Raw genomic sequence first — 14,028 nt, 5'->3', positions numbered from 1 at the left:
CCTCATCACCCTGCTGCTCTTAAGGAGACCCAGCTCCATCATTCGACGCCAGTTCGTTACCCCTAATGGTGACTACGCCTGGTCTGCCTGCTCATGCCTAGCTTTCTTTTGCCTTGCCATGCTCTAAACCTATGCCTCCTTGTCTCAGGATTCGTCAAAACGAAGGTCATCCGTGTGGAAGTCATCTGCTACTCACCTGCTGCCTCGAAGAACCTTAGAGCCGATCTGCCGCGGTATCAGCAACCTGCTGAAAACAACCTTGTCATCTGCTTTGCAATTAAAACCACTTACCAAGTCACTCACCTGTGTGATCATTCTGAGTTTCAGCGTCTGGGTCTGTCTCGCCTGAAAACTATGACAACTTTTCCTTTATCTGAAAGAAAAACCACAGATTGTGATGAATTTATTGCCTGTGCAAAAGAAATCTACTTTATGTTTTGTTACCAAAGTTGCAGATGTAAAACATATACGCTATGTCCAAATTCCCGCACTACTTGTTACTCAGTGCACCATTTAGAGCGCTTGCCTTTTTTTTGGAGTCTGAATCTATTCCATTCATTTCAATTTTATTCATATAGCCCAATATTACAACACTAGTTGTCTCAATTGGGTTCATACCGGTCATTGTATAAAAACGTGAAATCAGTTATAGAATTCAATAGTGATCTGAATTAAAAACCAGGTGAGCTTTAACCTTTCACCTGAGCTTTCAACACAGAGACAAGGACCGGATTTAAAACACACCACAGAAACTTCAAATTTTAAATATTTATTCATAAAATAATCAAGAATTGATGTACCGGTAATCAATCTAGAAACCATCTAAAGCAAGAGAAACATTAAAAAGGAATAATTACCCGTGTACACAAAAACATGTATGACATCTGTCCCGAAAACCCTTCCTGTGATCAGACTAATTGCCAGCTGCTGACATAAGAAATACACGAGTGAAGACTGAGACGGTATTTAGTCACTGATTGAATGCAGCGGCGCTTCACATGTACGGTTACAGTGGTGAGCACAAACAAACAGGCGAGATATTTAAATCTAAGGTGATGGATTGCTGCTTTCTGTGAGGAACAATTCCAGGACGCCGAGCAATGCCTCACAACATAAATCTGTGCACTAATGCATCTGTACTTGGCTTAGCAACAACGTGAAATGAGATAACCCAGGATTGCAGGCTCAACTAATCTTCAGTACACTGATCACTGATTAAAAACCAATTAAAAAAACAGAAGGTAAACAGCTGGTTTGAGCAAAAATATGAGTTCTGTAAAGGTGAAAATCACAGAGAATAAAATGCTCTGTTTGAATTTTAAACAGTATGAAAAAGGCTGACTCAAAAGGGAGTGGATTATACACTGACAGCTTAAACGCAGCCCATAATCTCTGCCAAACTTGAGACGTTTCATAAAAGAGGAGGAAAACGTAAAAGTATCATGGATACAGTAGTACATTGAAGTTCCTACTTAAAAGAGCTTTTTTTTGCATTAACCAGCAGCCCGACCTCTCCAGTCAGCTGATTCCAGTCTGTTGTCAGTTTCACATATCTGGAAGAGATTTCCAGAAAGTTTTAGATCGTGTGATATGTTCTGTTAATTTAAATCCAGGTGAAAGACCCAACTGTTCTCAGCTGCATTTAATTAGTTATCATTCGGTAGTTTACATCCTTTTTTTTACGTTTTATGTAACGCACATGCACTGCAAAAAGAGGTAGCCTAAAAAGAACACTAATCTTAAGAAGAAAATCACTAGAAAGTAGTACATTTATCGGAACATGCAGCAAATCATTGTTGCTTAGCAAGAAATCTGATGATAAGATTAACACCGGCATTCAGGTTTAATAAGTTCACTGTTAGAATTATGTCAAATGGAATGTTCTACAGCCCAATGATGAGCATTTTAGCGAAATCTATGCAAATGGTTTATACTTTTTGAGTTGCTTTAAACCAAATGGTAGTTTATTTTGTTTAGTGACAAAAAACTAGTGTAATGAGTAGAAATGACTCATTTTAGAACAGAACGTGAATTAAAAGAGAGTCCTCATAAAATCTAAAAGGACCACTTATCTTGGAGCATAAATCTAAAGTTTTGTTTTAATGACAATGAATGCCAGTCTAACTTGACAACATTCATTGAACTTTTACATCTTTAAAATTGAACCATGAATTACAGTGCAAATTGATTTTTTTGAGTATTAGGTCAAATTTTTCTAGCTCCTAATGAGACAAAAAAAATCTTGACTGTGCTGATTTAAACTTAAAACCTGGTAAAATATCTCGAACACTGAAGCCATTAATTGCCCACCTTACCTTTTTGTTAGGCCGGTGATATTTGCACATATGTATGTGCAACCAAGCACAAAAGTGATGGAAATATATGTCAGCCACGCCTTATCCGTGTGGTCAAAATGCGCATTGCTACAGTGCCTGCACCCATTTTACATGCAAATAGGTACTTCCTTTTTATTTTTGGTTGCCCGTTTTCTTCTGATATCCAGCTCTACTATCATGTTTTCATGAGAAAACAAGGTTGTTGTTATTACAAGATAGTAGATATCACGATTTGACAATTTTTGCTTTCTCGTAATGCTGAGGCAACGAAGAATTTACTTTTGATATTTTTCTAAAATCCACAGCAAAACAAAAGCAGAGAAAATGTCAAAGATCAGAAGAACTTAAAACTCTTTACTTTAATCGTGGTTGAACCCAGGCGGAGATCGTGCTGATCTTGTTGTTGGTCATAAACAACGTCCAAATAAGTCATCGACATTTAAGGAGAAGGTTTACAGCTGCACAGGCGGGTAAATTGAAAAAAAAAAAAAAAAAAAAGAAAGGTTTATGTTATCACGAGAAAACAATGTCGATATCACTGGAAAACGGCCAAAAAGAAAGAAAGCAAGGTAGGCCGCGAGCACCTTCTGTACTTGAACGTCTAAAATGCCAAATAGTTTGCAGTGTATACGCAAAATGTGCCTACAGTTGAAAAAAATATACATATACATAGAAGCTGTAACTCCCAAATCCCCTTTGCCCACTTAATGGGAAATTAAAAAATTTGCGGACATGTTGTGTTTACTTGAACAGCTGTAAAGAGTCTGAAGATGAAGAGATGAAGCTGAAGTCTCACAGTCACATAAGAGATTATGAGCTGCTGAGATCCACTCGCCGCCACTAATTTCTCCCAAATGAATCCTTGTTATATTTTTCCAGCTTGTCTCCTGCTTCACTGCCGAAACATCATAACTTTTTCCAGTAATTGCTGTGTGGAGGGAAAAGGATTAATGCCACCTTAGGTGGTGTGTCCCCACGACGCATCAGGAATTACAAAAAAAAAAAAAAAAGGGAGGCTCAGGATCAGTTTGTGAGGGTGGGGGTGAAGCGGTTGGTGTAATCTTTCAGCCTTGTGTGTTGTTCCACCTGAGGACCCATTTTGCTTGTTTTTATCTGATTATGTGAAACATTACGGAGACCCTAGGTGCAAAAAGCTGCTGCATACAGAGGGGGGCACACAAGGATTTGCAGGAATTGTTTTGTGACGTGCAAGAACCTTATGTCTCATGAAAAAAATGCATATACATATAGATGCTATGTATTTGCACAAATATATTGCATCTAGATGTATATGCGACATAAATAAAACATGAATATTGCTACCCTTTTCTCTGCAACATTCCCTGAATATGCACACAGGGTTTATTGTACACTTACATCAAGTTGCATTCACGGAAAACAGCCCTCCAGAATCTATTGTAATGGAACCCTGGGTGCTGCAATTCCATGCATCAAAGTATACCAGTATAAAGTGGATGCTAGGATTTTCTTCTGCTCTAGAGCTTCCGCTTTAAGTTTCTGGAAATCTTTTATTAGTGGATACTGAGTCTGCAATTTTTTTAAATACACTAAAACAGTTTTTTTTTTTAATTAGATGTTCCAGCTTCATTCACATAACGTCTCCTCCTGCTGTTCTTTGACATCGGCTGCTTTCAGGCACAAGTAATTGACTCAAACTTTCCCACTGACTGAATAACGTATTAATTCCTGCAAATGACAAATGGACCCAGCAGGAGATGTCAGAGTCATTAAGAGGGTAGGACTGGTTATTTAGTTGACTTCTTTGCTGGTACTGCGACACAGATTGTGCATGTTGGATGATATTTTACAGCAAGAGTAGACAAAACCCAGTTAAGCTTACCCGCTCCTGCATGAATCTGCTTTTTTAACTGCAAACCAGATTTCTGTTAAAGCCGCGTCACACAGCCATTACACACACATATTGCACAGATGAAAATTGGTCATGCGTGAATATATGTGGTAAAAGTTGCGGTTCTTCACAGATGTACCACAAACGAACCACGTTTTAATAACCGAAGTATACAAAGAACACGTAAATCAGAGTAAAACAGGAACTGTGCGTGATTGTTGTGCTGTTTATATGCAATTCAATAGTGATTTGTGCGTCAATTACATAATTAGAAGGTGAAAGGTACGCCGTATATGCGATATAAAAGCTATACATCAGTGGTATATGATGTTAAGTCCGTTAGACAGGTAGAACGGTCATGGAAACAAAAAGTTGTGTATGCATCTTCCAAAAATCATGCACAATTGCAAAAGATTTACATAATATTTGTGTATTAACTACATAAAATACACGTAAACTGCGTAAATCTCAACTTTCAAGTAAATTCAAACAAAGATCATTTTTTGAAAAATCTAGCTAAAACTAACTTTCTAAACCTGTATTTTGAAAATGGAGCAGGTTGTTCATAGATGGAGGATTTGTTTCACAATGACTGAGCTCAGAGCTGTCATTTATCCCCATGAACACAGAGTGAGTCCTCATTAGCCTCTGCCCTGACACAAATATGCATTCAATTAGAGACAGTTTCATGTTTTTGTCTGACAGCGAGGCAATTCCCGCCTCAAACAAAGGCTGCTCTGGTGTGGACAAAGTGATTAGATGCCATCTCAGTCCATGAAAATCTCTCCAGCTATGCAGGGAACCGCCTCAGGTCAAGACTCATAATGTGCGGGGCGGGCCCCTACGCCGGATCGCTGTACCATTAGTAATAAAATGCTGCTTTGTGGCAACAGATAAGAGCATCCCTGGTGGTAACTGGTTCCTCTTCCTTGGAGACGGAGCTCAGACGATGAAGCCATTAAAGGAGCAACAAAACAGTAATGTGATCATGTCCACTGGAGGCAAAAGCTGCATCTATCATATCAGCTGTATTGTTTAACATCTGCCTTGCAGTTAATGGATGTTTTTTTTCTCTCTATCAAACTACTTTCTCTGTTTTGTACTGCTGATCTTTTCACATGCCATCATCATTATTTTTGCAAAATCCAGGAAAATATTTGGATTGACTCCCTTAACAACTAAAATGTAGCTGCCAGCAATGGTTGAAATGGTTGTACTGACCTTTGGTGTTTTTAGGTTTCAAGATTGGTAATTTACAGAGAAATGATTAAAAATCCTGTCTGCAACCACTCTTCTTTTTTCTTTTTTGTACAAAAAACTAACAATGCCAAAACACTTGGTTAAAGCCCTAGTCACATGTCCGTAGAGGTGCTGTGAGTTTTTGAGGTATCCAGACCCACGAAGGGTCGTTAAAATGAGCACAGTGATATATTGAATAATGGAGTTTAACACTATTGTAAAGCTAATGTACGGTGCATGCAATCATGCCGTACAGGTGATGCTGTCGTACTTGCCCTTGTGCTGCACTCTAACCTTAAGTAAGTCACTACTGAGTCCTTACTGAACGAGTCAATGCCACGTGCATGGGGTCTGCAGGTGCAGGTAACTGCCTTTTGGTGCCTGAGTAAGGGCACCATACAACAGCATCACCCATCATAAGTGTCTATAACCTACATTATCCTTACAAATGATTCTCTCACCACGTGCACGACAATCGTACGTTCTTACCCAAATTAATTTAAACAACTTGCAACAACAACACGCTTGTGTCTCACCTACCTTATTACTTTAACCTTTGCATCTTGTTTCAGTGTTCACCATGACCTGTTGTCTCTAGCATGCCCATAAAACAGGGATGTCAAACTCCAGGCCTCGAGGGCCAGCTTCCTGCTGGTTTTCCAAAAGTCATGCCTTGTCTTCTGCTGATCACCTGGATCAGGTGTGTTTGGCCAATGAGGAGCTTGAGCGGCAAAACATGTTGGCCAGCGGCCCTCGAAGCCTGGATTCTGTCACCTCTGCCATAGAAAAAAAGGTGCATCATCAACATCTTGGCTCCATGGGCTCACCAAGTGGTCTACAACCTAGATATTTCATACAGACCACCTGCGTACCTTGTGCAGGTTTGCACATTTTATGCTCACAGACAGCTGGTGTCCACCTGCAAGGGCATTTGGGACAAAGGTTTAATATGCTCGCCAAAGACTTCAGTGGTTTTTGCACTAGGGTTTTGCTACAAGACGTCATTCCTCCCTTTTAGTGTAAATATATGTCATCAAAAAGGGGGAAAACAGTATCAAATATGTACAATTTAGTCAAAACTGCTGGTTATGTTTGAATTTAGTTCTCTTAAATGGACTATTCTCTCTTTTTATAACAACAGAAGCAAACACGATGAAGATTTTCCCATGTAGAAGCTTGAGTTAAATAGTTTCTAGTGGTAGCGTGCGCACACACGTAAAGTTCAGGGGCTGGAGTTGCTTCACTGACTAAAAACCAACACGACTCAGGGTACAATCAACAAGGAGCGGTGACATTTCAGAGTCCTGCGCTCCGAGGTGGACCGCTCTCTCCGTTAGGTCAATCCTTCTGAAATAATTGGGCTGGTTTATTATTTTTGAGTGGAGTAGCCACACAAGACAGCTCACACAGCAGCTCTGACAGTTGGCTGCCAGCCGTCTCACATACAGGTAGAAATCAATCAATGTTATTTTTTTCTGTTAGGGTTTGTCAGATTCACTGCATCCCTGCAACAGTTATTGTTGGTAAATGTTAGTGTTTGCAAAAAAATTAATAAAAAAAAGACAGAGCGGCGCTCATGCTTGTTGATCTGAGAATGCAGCACCCAGAATAATTTCTGCTGCCACACATTGTGCTCCCGTTTATGCAAATTAGACTCAGAGTTAATAATAAATGCCAGGAAACATTGCAGGATCATTTAACTTGGAACTGAGTGCCAATTAAATGTTTTTCTATGGTTCCCAGAAGTTTGATCCAAATAAATATTAACACATTTTTGACTCATTTAAAAAAGATTTATTGCATTGTTTCCCATTGAATAGTTTTTTCCCCTATTTTCCTAATTTAATTAAATATTTTCTAAGATTAAAAAAAAGCTATAAAAATGAGTCAACTTTTTTGTTTTCACATAAATAAGATGATAGAAAAGTCAATATCCAACAACAACAAAAATAAAACTAGACAGAAAAAGATACTAAAGTTTTTTGACTAGAAATTTCAAATTAGTTTGACATCAATCCAAGTTAACTAGAGACTAAATAATAAATATTACATAGAATAAAACAAATGAATGAAGACATCCTTAATTATAACACTTTAGAACAATATCAGGTGCTTTACATTAAGTGAAGAGATAAAAAAAAATAAACAATTCAACAAATAAAGAAAAAGAATTTCAAATAAAAAACATACAATTAAAAAGGACAATAAAATACACAAAAGGCAGATTAAAAAATGAGCTAAAGAAAATAACTGCCATCAACCAAGTAAAAATTATTAAAACTGAAGAAAATAATTTAATTGTACATAAAAATTAATTTAAAAGATTTGCATAATGGCTGTAAACAGCGTTTCTTGATCTTTTAATCATTTTAGGAGTCTGAATTAATGACAGTATATGAGGTATAATTTGAGGGACTCCTCCCCCCTGGCGTTCCAAACAGGAAGTATCTGCTGGCTCCAAGAAACCAAACTCTCCAAAACTTAAAAGAGAAATAAACATCTGTTACTCAGCAATGATTTTTATCAAAACAACCATTTTTGCTCTGCTACCTTTTTTTTAACATGTTTTTAAAAATCCAATTTTTCTGTAGTTCAAGTTCTTTAAGATTTAAACTGGCCAATCAGATGCTTCTATAAAGGTAGATGGTCTCACATTAAGAGTTCAAAATGTTTGACCCGCTTTTAAGTGGTAATTAGAGGTGTGGACATCCAACAAGCTCACTCCTAATTGGTAGGAGTGGTTGCCATAGAAACGTCAACTCAGACCGACTCGGACCAATCACTGCTTACTGACAAATACTAACGAAAATGGCGAATAAATGGACTTCAGTTTGTGCGAGCCAGAAGAAAGTCAGTTTCTATGGGTGACGTTACACTATATGTCCAGTTCCTTTCTACAGTCAAAGGTATTGATCCTTTGTGTGTTAGATCCTACAAGGAATTGGAGCTCAGAATTTTAAGATCTTTGCCTAATTTTTTTTTTTTTTAATGTGTTTGAAGCCCTTCTAATAGACCAAGGGCTGTAAAAGTTTGAGGCATTGCTCTCATATCTTGCAACTTTGGTGTCACATTCTTGTATTCTCTTTTCTACCCAATCCAGAAAAGGATGAAAGATTATTTTAATGCAGGATGTTCCCAAGATGTTAGGCTAAAACTCAAGGGTTTGGTTGAAATTGTTTACGATATATAGAAAATATTTTGGTTCAAACAGTAATAGGTAAAACAAAGGGATTCATCAGGGCAAATATTTGGGATATTTTAAATGGTTTGTGAAATTCCTCCAAGCAGCTGCCCTCATTCTCTTTATTCTACATTAAAATCGTCAAAACATCCTGGAGGAGTTCAGTTTTTTTGTTTGGGTGTTTGCGTAAACATAATCTAAACATTTTAAAAAAGTTTGGGGAAAAATCATCAACCAGTAGGATCGCTTGAAGTGGGAGAAAGCCATCAGCAGTTGTCATTGTGATAAACGAGTCGTGGGGGGAGACACATTTTCCTCACTCGGTGGGCCCACAAAGATCCACATGATCAGATTTAAAGGAAGTCTTCCCACGCCTCATTAGCGAGCATCCATGTTCACATAAGTCTGGAAGTCCTTTTTCATTTTTCGTGTGGTAGGAGTCGTGCTGGGATGTTGAGAGCTGGAAGTTTTGGGTGAGTAAACTGTGGGAAATCTGGAGAGGCGACGCTGGATCCATCCCAGAGCTGTGGTTTCACAGCAAAACCAGCGGCTCGAAGCATCTTTGTTCACAGCAGTCAGGGATTGAATCGTACAGCTGTTCAGGCTGCTTGCTTTTACCTCAATTTACCGTCAATCAGACTTTGCAGTCTGTGGTCTGTAAGGAATAACATTAATAAAAGAACAACTACAATACAAAAAAGAAAGGACAAAACGCAATTAGTGAGTTATGGCATTCAGTCAGGCGTAATAAAAGTATTGTGGTGCCAGATTGCAGCTGACAGTGACATGAGTGTTTTTAAGAGATCCAAAGAAGACTTATCTAAGCAACAACTCCTGCATAATATCATTTTTAAGTTGAAGGAATGTTTCCACTTGAATACAAATTGTGTGTTTTGATTTTTTTCAGCAATTTCTTTTGGCATTTTTCTCATAATGGTGTACATATATTAAGAAGATTAAGCTTAAAATTGTGTTACTGAGTATGTCTTTACTCAAATTGTTGTGAATCAGGAGCAGATGAAAAAATATAACTGTAGAAAGTTGGTGATGCAGGGGCTACAATCTCTGGGCCACAAGCTCCCTTCCCTTCGATGCATCCACCTGCAAATAGATCCACGTACATTTGGATTTTTTCCTTGTCCAAACTGGCATCGGACACAAAACTGTTTGCCAAAACTCCCCCTTAATATTATGTTGGTGTTGTGAGGGGCTGTAAGGATGTGGGAGAGCGTGTAAACAAGTGGATGATGGGAAATAGGGGCGGGCTTACTCTGCACCATCAGTTCTACCCATAGCTGAGAATTTCTAATGAACTCATTCCGCTCATAACTCAATAAAACAATGGAAAAGCTTTTAAAATATTGCAAAAGAAGAAAGAGAAGGACAAAAAAGCAAAAGGCTACCAAACTAATTGGTAAATCCTCTGTCTAAAATTACCTAAATGTGCTCCTGTTTTTTTAAGCTTGTCAGTAGCCAGTTACTCTGACTGTCCTCGAGATCCTTGAGTTGATGGTAAAATGGGAACAGAGAGGATCTCTGAGGTGTAATAATGCAGAAGGACTGCCAGAAACTACAAAAGCCTGAAACTCTCACTTATGAAGACCGCCTCCACGTTTTGACCAGGCTGCCACAGAGAGTGTCTCATCGAGAGCTGCACTCCACAATCCGCCTGAAAAGCTTGTCTCACTGTACAAAGGCATAAAAGGGCTCATGTGGTTTTAGGTTCTCCCTTTTATTTGTTTTCTATTTGAGCATGAAAAGATTAAAAGAATTAAAAAAAAAAACCTAAATGTCCACCCCCATGCTCTGCATTCTGGACCATCTCTCTAACCTTTGCAGCAAATATGTGAAAATGGGCCAACCCAGCTCAAAAAAAAGTCTCTGGACGGATGTAGGAGCCGAGGGAGGACAGGGAGGTCAGCGGAAAAAATGGTCTCCATCATTTGACAGTCCCTCACACCCCCTCCATGACACTGCAGACAGATGCGCTCATTCTCTCACAGATTCACTCTCCTCCACTGTCACAAAGAACACTTTGACAAAAGTTTTTTAGACCTTAAATCATTTAGGAGTGATCCTTAGCTCTGAAAGTGAGTGCATCAATGCAAACCACCTTTATGGACATTATTGTTGTGTCATTGTTCATAGTTTCTGCAGTTTGGACTTGATAAGAACAAACAAATGTGACTGAAAGAATAGTGGTTAAAGCAACAAACAGTAACCATTTCAATTGGAGATGTCACAGGCAACATGAATAAAACACGCTCTTCGAACTGCCATAAGTAATCGACTATTTATGAAATTTGCCTAATTTCCAGTGGATTCTGAAATGGAGATAAACAGCTATACGCTGATATGCAACATGTTACAGCAGAAATGTGTTTACTCAATAAACTTAAACATTGATGCAAAGCTGCTTTTCTCCCCTTCAGAATCTGTAGGAATTACAAATCGCAAGTTATTGCAAATTGCGTCAACAGTATCGCAAAGAATGTTCACACCCGACTGGGGCTAAAGCCCAGCTGTTGAAGGGTTAAAGTCCCACTCCAATCATCAAGGATATAGTTTCTGCAGAGTTGCGGTAGTTTGTTAGAAATCTTCAGTTGTGGATAGAACTGTTGCAGAGTCAGCCCGCCCCCATTTTCTATCATCCATCTGTTTACATCCTTAGTTCTTTGGAAAATCCTCTCTGAATTATGGATGGAAGCAATGCCGCCCCCTTCCCCTCTCCTTTTGCTGAGACCTCCTCGTTGACATGCTTTTCCACTAGCTGACAGCCCCTCACACCTCCGACCCGAACATTACCGTTGCAGGAAAAATGGCGAGCGATATTGGAGCTATCCAGCTGAACAGGATTGAGCCAGTTTAGACGAGGAAAACAAAGACGTACATGAATCTAGTCGTCTACAAGCGGAGCTTGCGGCCCACCCAGAGTATTTTCTATGTATCAAATATGCTTTTTTCAAACTGCATGTTTTCGTCTGATTCACAACGATTTGGATAAAGAAATACTCAAATAAGGCAATTCTGAGTTTCATTTTCTTGATATATGTCCTCCATCATGACAAAAAGGCCACAAGAGTTTTTATAACTAGTCATTAGTAAATAGTAAGTTACTCCCATTTGAAACCAGCCCAGGTGGTCTTTTAACAATTTGCATTACATTTGGGATTATTTATTTATTTATTCATGGTTTGCCTTAAACTAAGGGGACAAAATGTGATATAATTATCTTATAACACTTATTAAAAATTAAAAAAGTCCCTGTTCAGTTGTAGTTATATTTCTGCTCTTTTAAACATTTGATTTAGCAGGTTCAGACTTGCTTTTGCAACAAACTCCTAGTGGTTTATTAGAGAGCTGACCTGGTTGCAGTTACTTTAAATTTTCAAAATAAAAAAAAGTTTCATATGTGAAACCAAAGCTTTGATGAAAATGCAGTTGGGTAGCACTTATTTTTTAGATTTAACTTCGTTGTTTGTTTGTTTTGTCACTGTTAAAATGTGATTAAAACAATTCTACAAAATACTGATTTTTGTGCATCAAATTCCAAACTCAGTCAAGAAATAAATGTGTTCCCGAAATAAATGGCAAGTTTGGAAAACTAATGAACAATCTCACCTAATAAATCACCTGTCTGGATTTTCGGAAACAGTTGTTACTGTGCATCAAATCCAAGGAAACTCCTGGTAGCAGTAACTTCCTAGCAGGAACGTTGGCTTTTTGTTAATGCAAATCCACTCTAACCAGCCAAACTGGAGCGGCAACGCCACATTTTTAATTATTTTATTTTACTTATTGTAGCAAAATGTAACGAATTCAGGGTAAATGTGCTGACCAGGTGCAGAGGAAATCCCTCTGTTGACCCTGACTGACCCGGTCTCTCTTCTTCCTGTAATGTAATGGATTCATGTCCTCCCTTTTGTCCTCATCTTTATTCCATGCTGAGGTTTCGTCGCTGCACTTTGAAGGATTGCCTCCTTGTCTCTTCCACATGTCCTCTTTAATCCTCGCATCCTTCAGGTTCGACTGTGTGTTGACGTGCCGAGCACGCTCAGTACTCCAGTAAAGTAGTTGCTGGACTTAACCTGTTAGTTTTTACTCAAAGAAATGATTTCATTAAAGGATTGAAAAGATGAAATGTTTAGCCTAATACTCCTAAAACCTGATGAGGTGGACATATTAAAACCCAGGAAACTAAACTCCACATATTTATGATCGGAAGAATGAGTGGGGTTGCCAGAAGACAGAGCTCTGTCTCTCCCTCTGGTCACCAGTGGGAACCATCTCCACAGTTCTTATTGCACCACATTTCCCAGCAACCCCGGCGTTTCTGGATGCCACACACTTGACTTTCATTTTTGCCACTCTGCCTGCATTACCGAACGTTATATCCAGACCTGATCTTCTGATTTTCTGACCCGTTTTGTCTCTCACTCCATTTGCCTGCCGCCTGCCCTGAATCTCGCTTGGATCCTGACTACTCCTCAAATGCTCTCATGCTTGTTCTTAAAACCCCCGCCTGCCTGACCCTGATTTAGCCATATGGACTTTTAGCTGAGGTATTAAAACCTGCTGCAGTTGGAACCAGCCGCCTGCCCATTTTGTGACAGGTGTGTGCGATGAGTAACCCATGTATGATTTTACTACATTTAGTATTAGACAGTACATAAAAAATATCTGTTAAAAATAGGATCATCAACCGAGTGGGGGATAGAAATACAGAGAAAAAAGTTTTATCATCAATAAACTTTTCCTGAACCCTTTTTTTTTTTTGCATGGTGCTTATAATTTATAATTTTCTGTAAGTCTGAGGTGAGTTTCCTATCTGAGAACTGGAATTAATTTAAATGTAGCTAAATATTATAGAAATAGGTGTACATATGTTGTTGCTTTTTTATACAACATATAAATGTACAGGTATAGAAAAAAAGTGACCAAAACAACACATAGATAGGATGTATGCATTATTCTGTCAAGAAATCTGTAGAAATTCTACAAATATAAGCAATACAACTGATTTAAGAGAAAAATGTACTGGCTGACCTAAATGCAGAAGAAAGAGGCTCATTGCTGACACTTAAAAACTTAAAGACCCACTCTGATGAAAGTTTTTTTAACATCTTCTTGTGGCCTTTTTTTCTGATGATGGAGGACATATTTGAAGAAAATTTAAGCCTAAAATTGCTTTTCTGAGTAAATGAAAAAATGCCATTTTAAAAAGAGCTTATTTGTGATGTAGAAAATACGCTGGGCGGAGCCACAAGCTCCCTGCTCCACTACATTCTGATGCATCCACTTGCAGACAGATCCATTTAGGTCTTTGTTTTCCTCATCTGAGCTGGACTCTGGATCAAAACTGTACAGCTGGACATCTCCAATATTGCTCACAATTTTTGTTG

The sequence above is a fragment of the Oryzias latipes genome, chromosome 15 (genome assembly GCF_053564925.1).
Source record: "Oryzias latipes strain Hd-rR chromosome 15, Olatipes_Hd-rR_3.1".
Classification (NCBI taxonomy): Eukaryota; Metazoa; Chordata; class Actinopteri; order Beloniformes; family Adrianichthyidae; genus Oryzias; species Oryzias latipes.
This window is presented reverse-complemented; position numbering follows the sequence as displayed.